Here is a 16962-nt window from a genome sequence, read left to right as displayed (position 1 = left end):
AGATCACTTTTTTCCTACTTACAACCTTCTGCTTAGATGTAGGCTCTAATAGCGTCACTGACAAAATTAGCTGTGAAAAGGGGCACAGCTGGCCGGACTGGCAAATAAAACACCTCCATCGGTCGGTGATGCTATTTAGAAAATTGTATCCTTTAACTAGGCTTTTAGCATATAATTATATTGTACAATCTTTTGAATAATGAGGAAGACACTCGTTTTGTCGACCATTAATAAATAAATAAATAAATAAAATAAATATAGTGATCCAGGGCAGTCGTTCGGGCAGACGTCAGGTTTTTTCGGCAACGGCTTTGGAGATGGTGGTTTTTTTTATTAGTTTTTCATTTATAACTTTGATATTTGCTGAGTGAGTTGCGGTATTTGGCTTTCTTTGCTGGAGGGTTTCTTTCAGAAAATCAAGATCGGCAGTTAATTTTTGTGCCGTTGCCCATGTGGGCGGCGTATTCGTCTATAATAGCCACTTAATGTGTGCTATTCTCTTATATATTTTGTTTTTCGCACTCGCACTCTACTCACTCAGACTTTCAGTTTTTTTTTTTTTTTTTTTTCAATCTCTAAGTCTCCCGCGCTGGCGTAAGGGACGGATTGCCTCTCACACTTGTTGACTTCTGGTCATCACTTGAAACGCTTTTCATAGTTGTTGTTTTTTTGTTTAGGACCATGTCACGGTCGCCATGTTGAGAATGATTTAATTTTTCAATAATCCTTTTATTTATTTGGGAGCAGCGAATTTTTTACATTTTTCCTTAAGTTCTAAGTAAGCCATCGCTGCGCTGCCCATAGTTGGACAGCAGAGAGACGGTTATGTATATTCTATATGTTATATGTATGTAATTATGCTCTCTTAAGCTGGAGCGCTAGGGTATATGCATGCCCTTGAGTTCGGTCAAGAGGTCGGCGCGTCTAACAGAATGCTGACACTTGCACATTCTGTGAGCGCGCTGATCGACTCATATTTCGGCCACTTGGTTTATAACCGGGGTTTTGTTCATATAAACATTGCAACAAGGTGTTACAGTGTGTTCTCTTTAAGTACTCTTGGTACAGTAGATATTAAATATATATGCATACTACAATGGAATTCTGGAACTTGTCGCACATGTGGCTCCAAGCACCACACTTCTGCATTAAGACGTTTTGCATTCGATTCATCACTCTGTCACTCCTACAGCAGCTTCTTCAGCCCCCACCTCTACCTCTCTTATTGCCCACAACCTCAGCAGCGATGTTGTGTTCCTGGTCACTGCTTTTGCACTAGTTAAAAATCGGTCTGGGACTATAGTTCCGTGTCGTGCTGTAATGGATGGTGGGTCACAGCTACACTTAATAACGTCCCTTTCGCTACTGATGGATGCACTGTGACCGTCAATCTATAGTCTCGAACGTCCGAGTACTCTGCAATTTTCAAAACCATCGTAGCTTCCACTACAGCAGATCGCAATCCAAGCATCGCCCTTAATATAACTAATTGGAATGTGCCTGGAAATATTCGCCTCGCTGACCCTTGCTTTTAAAAGCCGCCTGGTGTTAAATTATTAATCAACGCTGGTCTTTTCTACGAGGCAAATAAAACTGCTATCGGGATTGCCTCTTCTGCTGTAGATACGCTTTAGCTGTATAGTTGCAGATGGCGGTTCCCAGCAAGGCGGTACCTCTCTTTTGGCCAATAGTTTATCGTCTGATGTCCACACTGATTCTGATGGCCGAACCGAAAAAAGGAAAGGAAGAGCTTGACTGTGAGGAGCATTTTGTTAAGCATTTCCAAAGGTTTCCAACAGGAGCATATTCCGTGCGACTCCCTCTCAAACTCACTCTGGATCAATTGGGTGAATCTTACCAAAAGGCATTTCGCAGATTTATATCGCTTGACGGAAAGTTGCATCGTCATCCCAACCATAAATCCCAGTATTGCGCGTTCATTCAAGAGTATTTGGAGCTCGGACATATGACTCTTGTCCCTCCAAAGTCGTTACATTTATGCAAATATTTGTTTCCTCATCAGTGCGTGCTGAAGGAACAAAGCACGAGCACCAAACTTCGTGTCTTGTTTAATGGTTCAGCTATCACCAGCACTGGATGTTCGCTGAATGAAGTATTGATGGTTGGGCAGTCAACAACCGAAACTGTTAAACATTTTGATGCGATTTCGCACGATCCATGTTGCCCTTACTGGAGACATTAGCAAGATGTATCGCTGTGTCAGAGTTACGGTCCCAGATAACAACCTACAATGCATCTTGTGGCGAAGTTCTACTGATTTTGAATTAAGTGTCTTCAAGTTGGACACAGTTACGTAAGGCACAAAACCAGCTTGGCAGTCGTCGAGCAACATTCATTTCCAATTGGTGCGAACTTATATCTGGTGGTGGCTCGATCCAAGAGGCGATCGACGCATTAAGTTAAACAAAGGGCATCCTATCTAAAGGTTGCTTTGAACTCAGAAAATGGTGCTCGAGTCACTGTGCAGTGCTAAAAGGCATTCCTGACAAGGATAAGGAATCGTTTTTAAAATTTAGCGATGGAAGCGACATTACCGAAACCTTGGGCCTTGCGTGGGATCCTTCAACTGATAAATTAATGTTTTCTCTCATGGCTGCCAATCAGACTCTTAAACGTTGCATGATATCTGTTCTGTCGTTTTTACGATCCACTAGGAAGGAAAACTTAGATTGGGATGAGAGTCTCCAACCTTCTCTAAATACTGCCTGGCAGGAACTTTGCCTAACTTTCAGAAATGTCCAGTAGTCCACCTTTCCTCGGTTGGATTGGAATACATACAGTTCACGCCTATTCTGTTCTAAATCACGAGTGGCTCCACTTAAAACTGTTACGGTACCAAAACTCGAGCTTTGTAGCGCACTTTTGTTAGCCCAATTGATGCAGGAAGTAACTGAATCTTAATTATTTGCCAGTACATTTCATTGTTGGTCAGATTCATCAATATGTCTATCATGGAACCGAGATGAATCGTCGAAGTTCAACGTATTCGTTGCCAATCGGATAGCCACCATCCAGTAACTAAAAGCGGGATTCCAGTGGCATTATGTTCCAACAGCCAGTAATCCAGCTGATATTCTCTCCAGAGGGGCCACTCACGACGAGTATATAGAGTCAAAACTTTGGTCTAGTGGTCCTGAATTTTTGACTGATCCACAAAGGTGCTGGCCTGCGACTTGTCTTCTTGAAAAACCAATACTGGAGTTACACAAAAGAGTGTTGCTCATCATAAATTCTGCAGATGATGCCATATTAAGGTACAAATATGTTTATTCTTTTTCTGTTATTCAACGAGTATTTGACTTGTTGGAGCAATTCGTCTGCAATATTGGCCGATTGGTAGCCGCAAAACAGTTTCCAGCATTGTAAAAAAATGCATCAGATGTTTCTGGAACGAGCCCCGCTTGGCGGAACACGTAATGGCTAATCTTCCAAATGAGCGATTTGTTGAAGCTCGAGCGATTAATATAACTGGTGTGGAATTTTGCGGACCATTCTTCTACAAGCCTGACTGACACTCGAAACAAAGCTCCTATAAAATGCTACATCAGCGTATTTATTTGCTTCGCCTCGAAAGCCATTCATTTAGAGCTGGTAAGGATCTATTTACGTGTTCATTTCTCAATGCTCTAAATCGCTTTATATATCAAGCCACGTCAGATTTGGTATGACAATGCCACCAATTTTGTCAGCGCCAAAAACGAGCCGTTGGAGCTAAAAAATCTCTTCCTCGGACACAATTGATTGGCGCTTCATCCCCCGTGCTCCCCTCACTTTGGTGGCCTTTGGGAGGCGGCGGTAAAAATTGCAAAACATCACTTCTATCGGGCTGTGGCTGGGATTCGAAGAGCTTTGTGTCCATGTGTGCCACATAGCGGCAGTCATTAATTCTAGGCCACTGATTCCCATTTCAGAAGATCCAGAAGACCTTGATGTTCTTACCCCAGCTCATTTTTTTTGTTGGTGGTACACAAGCCACTGACTGAGTGACCAAACAGGCTGGTTCAATTTGTGCACATGCTTGCGAGAAAGATATAAAAACCACAGATCAGACGAAGACATAAAAGACATGGTTTTAAGACGCAAACAACGAGGGTCCGAAAGCTTTGATGCATTTTCAGATACGATTCTTGCCTTGTCAGATGCGTTACGGGAACCAATGTCAGACGCAGAGTTAGTGATCAATGTCAAGCGCAACCGAAAACCTGAATTAAGACAAGAAATACTTCAAGTAAATACTCCGAGTCTTGCGACATTACGCAAAGAATGTCACAAGCATGAAGCGTTCTATTTGAATTACCTTTCCAATCAAATTTCTCGACCAATTAAGCCACAACGAGTAGTCAACGAGGTAGACTACCTCATTGAAGATACAACAATGACGGATCTTACGCAGAATCTGGTAGAAACTGGCGACTTAAATGCTATATATTCACCGGAAAAATTGATTTGCTGGAACTGCGAGGAAAAGGGACACAGATATCATGAATGTTTAAAAGCTCGTCGTGTATTTTGTTACGGCTGTGGTGCCGTTGACACTTACAAACCCACTTGTAGAAAGTGTAACCCTGTTTCGGAAAACTCTCCGGAGAACCTTCGTCGTATGGACGCAGCAGCGACGCTCACTAAATAAGCACCGTATTTCAGCAATTGATCATCGATCAAACGATGTGCGGCCGTTCACGAATTTGTAAATATTCAATCAGCATTACTTAGCCTTGATTGATAGTGGGGCTACGAAAAGCGTGATTAAAGGGAGCTTAGCGAATAAAATTCTCGATACGAAAATTGACTTTAAATTTTGTATAGGTCATTTGCCTGGCTCATATATTTCTTTTTTAAACATTTGTTATGTAATTTATATAGTTTATAAAACCAATTTGGGCAGTGTGTGTATTAGTTCATTAAGTCATTATTATTTCACTCTACTTTATTAATGACATTGGCAGTGGAGTCCACTGACTTAACGTCTATTATTGCCATTTTTATATTTTTAGAATGTATTTATAACTATTTTTTGTATCTTCAGTAAATTTTACTATTGCATTGCTTGGCATTTACGTTAAGTTTTTCTACCTATTGGTTTGTATAGCTTTACGGGCTATACTTCTAATTGAGCGGAGATGGTTACGCACAATTTTACAAATTTTATTATATATAACTGTTGCTCCAGATGTCCAGTTGTCTTGCGCGTCAGCTGGTCGTCGCCGGTTTGGCTACGATGACGCTCCTTCGTAGGCGAAAGTGGCGGAGTGCCCCTCGCGCTGTTGTCTTCTTTTGCTGCTGATGTCCGTGGCCTTTTGGCTCAGGCGGGGCCAGTGCCGGTCTTCGCAGTAGTTTTTGGTCTCAAGCATGTGAATTCGCATGCTGGAGCGTATAGTGATCCAGGGCAGTCGTTTGGGCATCAGGACGTCAGGTTTTTTCGGCAACGGCTTGGAGATGGTGGTTTTTTCATCAGTTTTTCATTTATAACTTTGATATTTGCTGAGTGAGTTGCGGTATTTGGCTGTCTTTGCCTGAGGGTTTCTTTCGGTAGTTAATTTTTGTGCCGTTGCCCATGTGGGCGGCGTATTCGTGTATAATAGCCACTTAATGTGAGCTATTCTCTTATTTATTTTGTTTTTCTGGCCCCCACGTTTGCCCATTACTCGCACTCTACTCACTCAGACTTTCTGTGAGAACCACAGACGGACAAAAACAACATGTTGTAGGTTCCATTCCAATTCCTATCGTTTATAACTCTATTGCAAATAATTTTGAACTCTCAATACTCCCGTCTATCAAGGAAAACGTTCTATGTGGAATAGATTTCTGGAGAGCATTTGGCATTTCATCATCATCATTCGAAAACCCTGAATTCAGTGGAGTTCGAAGAAGTTGATTCAAAGCAGTTGTCGTTAAGACTAGCCCAAAAGAAACGCTTACAATCAGTAATCACCTCTTTTCCTTCGTTTGAAAGTGATGGTCTAGGAAAGACTACTCTTGTGGAACATATCATCGATACTGGGGATGCCCAGCCAATAAAACAGAGATTTTATCCGTTATCACCAGCAAGGGAAAAATTGTTGGGCGAAGAAGTAGATCCATATTCCATATTCCGCATGGTCATCTCCCGCGATATTGATTGTTAAGCCTGGAACAGTCCGATTTTGTTTAGACTACCGCAAGGTAAATGAAGTGACCAGTAAGGATGCTTATCCTATACTAAATTTATATGGCTTGACAAGTGGACTTCATCCTGTATATTGTATGTAGAAAATCGATTTAAAAGATGCCACTTGGCAAATATGCTTGGATGAATCATCGCGGGCAAAAACAGCATTCACAATCCCGAACAGGCCGCTATATCGATTTGAGCGGATGCCATTCGGATTGTGCAATGCACCGCATACCATGAGCCGATTGTTGGATCACGTAATTCCTTACGACATGAATGGTCATGTTATGGTTTACTTTGATGATTTACTTGTATTATCGTATTATCATTTGGCTGAAATCGCACACGATTGCGTAGTGCAGGTTTGACCATTAATATCCGTAAAAGAAATTTTTGTTTAACAAAAGTCAAATATTTGTATTGGCTGTAAGAAAATTTCACATGTACATCGAAGAACACGATTTTAAAGTCGTGACTGATCATGCAAGTTTACGTTGGCTAAAGAACCAAAAATATCTAAGTGGTAGACTAGCTACATGGTCATTCAAATTACAAGAATATAATTTTTCTATAAAACATCGCAAGGGTAGTGAGAATATGGTCGCAGACACGCTTTCCAGTGCCTTTGAGCCAGCAGAGGAAGTAGCTGCGTTGGACCTAGAAGTATACCATGAAATCGACTTTTCTTCGGAGGCATTTCGATCCAACGAATACTGCCGAAAAGCTAATATTATTCGTTCCAACTTGCCAGATTTTCGTTGTAGATGATTATATATATTTCCGAAATGAATTCTCAGCTAGTAGTTTAGACAAGCACATGAAAAGGGTTGGAAATTATTTGTGCCATCTGAATTACGCTTAAATGTTATGAAAGCAGCACATGATCAACCAACATCCGCGCATTGTGGGATGGCCAAATGTTTGGAATGTATGCGCAGAATTTGTTCTGGCCGAACATGGTGGTTGACGTACGCGAGTACATACGCCACTGCGAGTGCTGTCAAACGTCTAAAGTTCCTAATCGATGCCTCAAGCCAACCATGGGAAACCAAGTGGTCAATGAAAGGCCTTTCCAAAGGTTATATGTTGGTACCCGCCATCGGAAAAACAAAACATTGGTATATTCGTCATTCTGGATCACTACTCAAAGTTCACATTTCTCAAGCCCATAAAAAGGCTTAATGTCAAAGTAGTGGTAGATATACTGCAAGAAGATAGTTTTGACTGTTTTGGAGTACCCGAGATAATAGTGAGTGACAATGGCACTCAATTTGAAACCCTGGAATTCTCCTTACTCTTGTTAAACTACGGCATACAGCATATCTGTACCGGTGTATACTCGCCACAGGCAACCGCAGTGGAAAGAGTTAATCGATCGATTGCGCACATATATTCGGTCCGACCAAAGCCAATGGTATGTATACATTAGTAGTATAAATAGTTCTTTAAGAAACACCATACACCAGTCTATTGGGATTTCTCCATACTTCGTTGTGCTTGGGCAATATATGATTAAGCATGGCAATGATTACAAGTTGCTCAAAAGCCTGAACATGCTAAATGAAGGGCAATAAAAGGGCAACAGACCTGCTGACATCGTTGGATCATACTAAAGTAGTGAGTACTGTATGAAAGAACAAAAGGTAATAAGCCAACACATCGATTTGAATCGTGGTTATAGTCAGTGGGTGTACTCCTAATCAGCCTTCGTAAATACAGATAATTTTCGTGGATCATTCAGATCAGCAGTGATTTAACATCATATTAGTTTCGAAGTGTAATCTCATTCATGTGTGTTTTTGGCCTGATTGAGTTCGGTTTTCTAAAGAAAGAAAAACGTTGTTTTTATTACGTAATCTATAATGAAGTACGAACATGAATTTAAATCTTCTTTGAATACAATTATATATATGATAAAATTAAATCCGAATTCCTTTTTGGGCACCTTGGGTAAATAATATCGCGTACAAAAGGGTAGTTGCAATGACAATCGCAGATGCAGCTACAGGCAGGGTGGGTGAAGACCGAGGGCAGCCAACATCTTAGCTCCTCGGCTCTATATGATATATTCTGCTTGCAGATCGTAGTCGCTGCTCCTTATATATCGTGGTATTCCGTCATACCTTAACTCTGCCTCCTTTTATTTTCTTTATTATACTTGACGCGTCGAGTGTGTTAGGGAGCAAAAGAGCCCACGCACTTACCTGAGCACGGTCGTAACCCGTAGACGGAGTATGCTCCCAATGCACAACACGAGTGTTAGGCGAGACGAGCCCAGCGTAGCCGTCGTGTTCGTTACAACCTTTACTGTTTACTCTTTTTATAAATGATCTCTCCTCTGTTATATCACATGCCCGTGCACTCATGTATGCGGACGATGTCACACTTTTTCTATAATACACTAATCCCCTACATCATTCTCGTCTACAAGCCGATTTGAATGATATGAAACTTTGGTGTTCGGCCAATCAATTGCATCTAAATTGTTCAAAGAGTATGTTTATGACATTTACTCGTACTACACCTTATCTTGTCAGTTACACAATCGAGAATATCTCTTTGCAACGTATACTAACAGTTAAGGATCTAGGCATTACATAGATACCATCGTTAATGGGGCAAAAGGTATACTTGGATTCATTAAACAAAGGTCTAAAGAGTTTAACGAGCCTTTTATAACATAACTTCTGTACTCTCTCTTGTTCGCCCTATCCTTAAATACTGCTCTTGCATCTGGTCTCCACAGTAATACAATAACCAGGGTCGTATTGAACCTGTTCAAACGCAATTTCTGCTTTTTGCCTTACGAGGTTTAAATTGGGACCCTAATCTTCCGATGCCATCTTACTCCAGTAGACTGCTTCTTCTCAACAACACTTCTAGGTGTTGTCCTTCTACATAAGTTGAATATTGGCGACATAGATTCTCCTTTTCTGCTAGGGAGTCTTCAATTCTCTGTTCCGGCTAGACCAACCAGAAACTATCGCTCCTCATTCCTATCTAAGTCCACAACAGACTATACTATGCACAACCCTTTTCGCGTGCTATGTAAAAATTATAATACAAATCACGTTTTCTCTACTGAACTTTCTCTACCCCTAATAAAATTGTTGCCTTCAGGATACCTTCGGAAAGTCGCTGACCATTCTCAGCTATGAGCAGGGGCATAGCTTGCCAGATGTAGGCTCTAATAGCGTCGCTGGCAAAATTAGCTGTGAAAAGGGGCACAGCTGGCCGGACTGGCAAATAAAACACCTCCATCGGTCGGTGATGCTGTTTAGAAAATTGTATTTTTTAACTAGGATTTTAGCATATAATTCCATTATATATTATCTTATCTTTTAAATAATGGGGAAGGCATTAGTTTTTCAATCATTAATAAATAAATAAATTAAAAAATTCAGCTTTAGCCATAGCTTCACGAAATCCATCAAGACAATCAGTGGGTTCCCAGCCAATGCAAGCTTCCAGACTGTACAATCTTAGCAACAAGTACTGCTGCAACAATTGACGGCCTTGATTCAAACGCAGGTATCCGCTATTAAGTTAGGAGCTCGGTCTCTAATGACTCAACGGCCAAGCTGAACCGTCCGGCCAATTGGCCAGAGCTCAAGCAGTAGGCCAAACTAGTGGTACTTCTCGCAGTAGTCAAATCACCACCAGTCACAGTCCAATCCCAAGTGAGAAAAATCTTAATATGTTTTAAGGCTGGCGTATAATATTTGATAGTCCCAAGGAAGGTCTTCTGACCGAGGAATTCCTTTACAGGATTCGCGCATTGACGAAGCAAAATTTGCAAGGTGATTATAGCCTTTTGTGGGACCATTTGCATCTCCTCTTTGGAGGCAATGCAAACGACTGATATTGGAAATTCTACCAATCCAATCCCAGCTTCACATGGGAACAGTTTTGTGTTGATTTCCGTAAGAAATTTGAAGACAACGATACGGCATGGATATCTGGGAATTAACAATCTCTAGACGGCAAGGAGAGAGGGAACCGTTTGAAGAATATTAATTCGCTAAGGAGAAATTAGAAGGGCGGTTGCGTAATCCAATTTACGAGCTTTCCATTGTCCTACTTTTAATTCGTAATGCGAAAACTTCGATCAGTTACGAGCTTATGCACCTTAGCATTAGCAAATCACCCCGATTAAGAGAGGAGATCAAAAGAGATCAAAAGAATAGTTTTCCGTATCGCACAGGCGTTTCAGTATTGGATGATTCAGCGGAGATGTCTGCTATTCAGCGAAAGCCTCTAAAGTGCTGGAATTGTGGCCAGCCAGGTCACCGGTTTGATGATTGCCTGGAGCCAAGGACACTTTTACATCAAAATAATCAGTTTGTAACCCTTCGGGAAACGGGTTGAAGGATGCACAGAAGAAAGATCCTCTGTCGCAATTGACGCAATTGAAGCAGTAAGCCCGATGGTTCTTGATGTCTGGAGTCGATGCCGATTCAGATAATAGCCGGCAGGGCGTTCATACCAAGATTGTCAGTCAAACTAAGCCAACTACTAATTTTTGTCAACCTTATCACCTTCGGCTCGCGCAGTACATGGCTGTTCGAAACCGAATCTTTGGAGATATTAGTCAAGTGAAGCAATCCGAGCCACCTAGACGTTCTACTCTGCGACTGCGTTCATTCTCGAAAGCGATCCGTTCCAGTCGCGAGAAACTTGTGTCTTCTATACTGCACTTTTCTGACAATCGTATTTTTACCCAGATTTGTGTGGAAGGTCATGAATATTTCTCTTTACTCGATTCTGGCGCTATGATTAGTTGCATAGGCGCTAAGGCTGTGGAACAGTTGATGATGCATCCAAAAGTTAAGAGATGTTCAGGTCGTATACGAACCGTAAACAATTTGGAGTATCTAGTAGTGGGTCGTCTTCTGTCAAACGTTACTTATCGAGGCACAACCAAAGTAATTGTAGAGATCGAGCACATGTTGGCATTAGGAGTCACTGAGAAGTCCAAAAGTTCGTGGAGTAGCAACTGTCTTCTGGTTAAGAAAAGATCCAAAGTTCGTCTATGTTTAGATTCTATGGAAGTCAATAAAGTCACCCCTTTCATTAGGGGGCTAGATATGAAGTATGCCTTTTGGCAGATGACCTTAGAGCAAAAGTCTCGCGAATGTACGGCGTTCACTATCCCGAATCGTCCTCTGTGTCAGTAAAAAGGGATTCCGTTCGGATTGTGTAACGCCGCGCAGACGCTATGTCGTTATAAGGATCGTTTGATTCCACCCCACCTCAGAACGAGAGAATTTTTGTCTACTTAGATGATCTGCTTCTCCTTTCAGATGATTTCGAGACTCACATTATTCTTTCAGCCAAAGTGGCGCAGTGTTTCAGAAAAGCTAATCTGACCATCATCATTGCTAAATCGAAGTTTTGCATGAAAGATATAAAATATCTGGGTTTCATTATCGGCGATGGCAAGTTGCGTACTCACACTGATAAAGTCAGCGCTACTCAGAGTTTTTCAGTTCCCTCGACAGTGAAACAACTGAGAAGGTTTTTGGGACTTTCGGGATGGTACTGACTGATTTATGGAGAAAAAGCAAGGATTACGTCTGAAATAGTTGAGCTCTGGCTGCATTCGACCACCTTAAGGCAAAGCTAACATCAGCTCCTGTCTTAGTTCCCCAAACTTTTCTAAGCCATTTTTGCTATGTGATGCCAGTCTGCATGGGCTTGGTTGCATTTTAGCTTAAGAAGGCGAAGACGGCACGGAAATGCCGATTGCAATTATGTCAGTGAACTATACGGTAACAGAGCTAGAGTGCTTAGCGGTGATCAAAGGCATCCAAAAATTTCGAGCGTACATAGAAGGATAAGTCTTTACGGTCATTACCGATCATGTTTCGTTGTTATGGTTAATGAGACAGAAAGATCTTTCTGGCCATCTAGTACGATGGTCCATTCGCCTACAAGGATTTTCGTTTTTGAATCTGCTGAATTCAAGTCGCTGGAGTACAGTAAATTGATAGTGCAAATTGAGTAACATAAATCAAGATTACCAGCTCTAAAAATAGTAGACAAGTTCTTTTATAAACGAATAGAATATGCGTAAGGAGTTGAAGCTCAAGAATCGGGTTCATAGAAACTTTGGATTCCCTCCGAACTAGTGGCTTACGTTTTACAGCGTGCACATGATCCTCCAGACGCGGCGCACCACGGAACTGGGAAAATGATTGAATGTCTCAAATGATTTCTCTTTTGGCCTGGAATGGTGTCGCAAATCAGCAGTTATGTTTCAAATTGTATAGTTTGTCGTTCAACTAAAAACCCGAACAGTGTTTTGAGACCACTGGGTAAACCAATGTCATCTGAAAGACTCTTTCAAAAGCTGTATATAGATTTATTAGCGCCGTACCTCGCTCCAAGAACGGAAATATCAGATTGTGGTTGATCACCATACTAAATTTCACTTGTTGCACCCTCTGAAGAAGTTTATTGCCCTTACATTTGTACATACTTGTACAAGTTTATATTTTATACCTTCGGCATCCCTGAATCTATACTAATGGATAATGGATCACAATATGGATATTTTAGGGCATTTTTGACTCGGATTGGTGTCTCGCATATTTGTACTATACATTCTATACATTCGCCACAAGCCATCGTAAGTGACCGTCTTAACCGGTAGGCTTTGGCAGCCATTCGAGCGTACATAGGTGGGCCCTACATCTAGGTGAGATAAGCGGATCCTTGAGAGCTTCCATTTACCGTAGCACTGGCTACTCGCCATACTTTTTATGTTTTGGCCAGAATATGATCCTAGACGGTCGCGACTACGCTTACAAAGTTGTGATAAAGAACTAAGAATTTGAGTGTATACGCGAGGAATTCTGCCCAGAGCGAAGCCAAAAAGAAATTCAGTAGCCAACTAGCACCTGTCTTTAATAGAGCCACAGTTGTTCGACAGCTTGGTCAGTCTTATTATGAATTAGCAAATAAGTTAGGAAAAATTTTGGACGTCTTAAGGATATAAAAACTTGTGTCAAGATATTCGGCTGTTCTTTTTTTCAGTTAATGTCCTCTCTAGAAATTCTTAGCCGACGAAACGGCGTAGTAGGGACCAATTGGCACAAAAATTCATAATTTCATCCCATTATACCAGCACCCACTTATAGTCTGTTAGACGCGCCGACCACTTGACCGAAATCAAGGGCATGCATATACCCTATCGCTCCAGCTTAAGAGAGCATAATTACATACATATAACATATAGAATATACATAACCGTCTCTCTGCTGTCCAACTATGGGCAGCGCAGCGATGGCTTACTTAGAACTTAAGGAAAAATGTAAAAATCAGATTCAACTGAATGTTGGAAGCGGAACCTTCGCTGCTCCCAAATAAATAAAAGGATTATTGAAAAATCAAATCATTCTCAACATGGCGAGCGTGATATGGTCCTAAACAAAAAAACACAACAACTATGAAAAGCGTTTCAAGTGATGACCAGAAGTCAACAAGTGTGAGAGGCAATCCGTCCCTTACGCCAGCGCGGGAGACTTAGAGATTGAAAAAAAAAAAAAAAAAACTGAAAGTCTGAGTGAGTAGAGTGCGAGTGCGAAAAACAAAATACATTAAGTGGCTATTATAGACGAATACGCCGCCCACATGGGCAACGGCACAAAAATTAACTGCCGATCTTGATTTTCTGAAAGAAACCCTCCAGCAAAGAAAGCCAAATACCGCAACTCACTCAGCAAATATCAAAGTTATAAATGAAAAACTAATAAAAAAAACCACCATCTCCAAAGCCGTTGCCGAAAAAAACTGACGTCTGCCCGAACGACTGCCCTGGATCACTATACGCTCCAGCATGCGAATTCACATGCTTGAGACCAAAGACCACTGCGAAGACCGGCACCGGCCCCGCCTGAGCCAAAAGGCCACGGACACTAGCAGCAAAAGAAGGGAACAGCGCGAGGGGCACTCCGCCACTTTCGCCTACGAAGGAGCGTCAGCGTAGCCAAACCGGCGACGACCAGCTGACGCGGAGGACAACTGGACATCTGGAGCAACAGTTATATATAATAAAATTTGTAAAACTGTGCGGAACCATCTCCCCTCAATTAGAAGTATAGCCCGTAAAGCTATACAAACCAATAGGTAGAAAAACTTGTTAACGTAAATGCAAACCAATGCAATAGTAAAATTTACTGAAGATACAACAAATAGTTATATACATTCTAAAAATATATACGCCCAAAATGGCAATAGTAGACGTTAAGTCAGTGGACTCCACTGCCAATGTCATTAATAAAGTAGAGTCAAATAATAATAGAGCCACAGTTGTTCGACAGCTTGGTCAGTCTTATTATGAATTAGCAAGTGAGTTAGGAAAAATGTTGGGCGTATATTATCTTAAGGATATAAAAACTTGTGTCGGAATTACCAGCAGTTCTTTTTTTCAGTTAATGTACTCTCAAAAAATTCTTAGCCAACGTAACTGCATTGTAGGGACCAATTGGCACAAAAATTTATAATTCCATCCCACCAGCACCCGCTTATAGTTAGAAAAGTCACCGAACTATTATGAATTCATCCCATCGTAGTCGCTGTTTGCTATCTCGGCGACGGCGCGTTTCTTCGCTCGAGTTACCTTATCAGTCACACTACCCACGAAACCACCAAAAGCATCAAATAAATACGTAGCAACTAAACTCAACTATATTCAAACCAATCTACACACCAAGAAGACGATGACCACATGAACCACAGTACATTGTCCCACATTGTATAAAAACCAATGTCAGCAGTTTAACAGGATGCAGAAAAATCGGCGACCACTTGAGACATCAACTTAACAGTCTTGAACCCACCAACGATAACCACACATTCATACATCCATACATACACATACATTGTAATACTTAGGCTACTTAAGAACGACACTTGGTCGAATAAATCAGATCGCATTTACTTTTCAAACTGGACTGAAACCCGTACCCCCGAAAGATGTGGAGGATTATGTTATCAATAACGTGAGTCTGGTTAAAATGTAAACGTGAAGTGAAAATGAAACAAGTTCAGTGCAACCTTTTTTCATTAAAAACAAATGCATTAAACAAAAACAACACGCTAAGATAAAAGAATAATATATATGTTGGCAAAAGCAAGCCGCCGCTAACACAAAAAAAAAAACAAGTAAGAAGTTCTAATCGGGAGCACATGACTAGGGGATACCCTGAACCCTCTTCTTCCAACATCAAATGTCTTTATATTCTATTTTAGAATTCGATATCGATTATTATCGATTGCTTGGAAACAGACATACGGACATAGCTAGATCGACTCGGCTATACTTTATAGGGTCGGAGATACTTCCTTCTGCCTGTTACATACATTTGGATTTGGCACAAATACACTATACCCTTATACCGACTTTTAATGGGTTCAGTGTATAACAATTTATGCTCTAAGCAATACGAGCGACACATATATACGTGTATACCCAGCGGACCAACAGGCGAGCATTCAGAGAGAGCTTCGCAAAATGCTCACAAATGAGCTCGCATGTGATCAGAAAACGCCTGGGATATATTTTTATCGCAAAACACACGAACACGAGCTTTAATCGTGCTCAGAGAGTGCAACATTGTCATGAGAGCGAGAGAGTTACATGTAAGAGGACCTAGTCGGGAGCTCCCGAATAAGGGATACCCTGAACCCTCTTCTTCCACCACCAAATAAATTAATAAAAAAAGTTCCCTTGGCAGGGTTCGACCTCGCAACTGACCGCATTACTTGTAGTCGACTCTACTCAACAGCTACACCAGAAAAAAAAAAAAAAAACTTTCCCCGGAAGGGCTCGAACTTGCGGCAGACCGCACCACTTGCTATGCCTCTACTCAGCAGCCACAGCAATAATTAAGTACTTATGATAAAACAAGTAAGAGGTTCTAGTCTGGAGCTACCGACTAGGGGATACCTTGAACCCCTCTTCTTCCAACATCAAATGCAAATGTATATTTTATTTTATTTGGTGACTCTAGCTCTTATTATTAACCAAAATTGCCCAAAAACAGGATAAAGATATAGATTTTTATCGATTGCTTGAAAACTGAGTAATTTATCGATTATCGGAAACAAGCTCGATCTGCGCGGGAACTAGGAGCATCTACATCTACAATTTCAAGCATCTAGCTCTTATAGGTTCGGACGGACATGGCTAGATCGATTCGGCTATTGGTGCTGATCAAGAATATATATACTTTATGGATTCGGAGATGCTGCCTTCTGCCTGTTACATATATTTCGATTTTGCACAAATCCATTATAAATGGGTATACCAATTAAAAATGGGTATAAGGGTATACCCATTTTTAATGGGTTCAGGGTATAAAAAGTAACTAAAATAACATTACAGAAAAAATTCGCAATTGCCATGCTGTTAGAATGCGAAGCAGGCGCGCATGAATGTGTGTGTGTGTACATGTATACAGAAATTCTTAAAGCTGCTGCCCCATTTAATTGCGCAGTAGCATATAACTTTGGTTTTTTCTTAACCAATCTTTATGAAATTTTCTACAGTATATCTTATTGTACCATAGAATATTTGTGTGTACTGAAAAAGCCAATTTCATTTCAGTTGTGACTTAAATTGGTTGGCAATAAAAATTGGGTTATTAACTTGATTTATAACTGAGTGGTGGTAGCGGGGAGGTGGCGATAGGTATAAAATGAAAGATACTTGACGTATCTATAATATTGTAGAAGCAACTTATCATGTTTGGTGGCTCTAGCTCTTATTATTTACCCCATTT

Source organism: Drosophila virilis, unplaced genomic scaffold, assembly GCF_030788295.1.
Source record: "Drosophila virilis strain 15010-1051.87 unplaced genomic scaffold, Dvir_AGI_RSII-ME tig00001657, whole genome shotgun sequence".
Taxonomy (NCBI): domain Eukaryota; kingdom Metazoa; phylum Arthropoda; class Insecta; order Diptera; family Drosophilidae; genus Drosophila; species Drosophila virilis.
The sequence above is the reverse complement of the archived record's forward strand: the minus strand, read 5'-3'. Positions refer to the sequence as shown.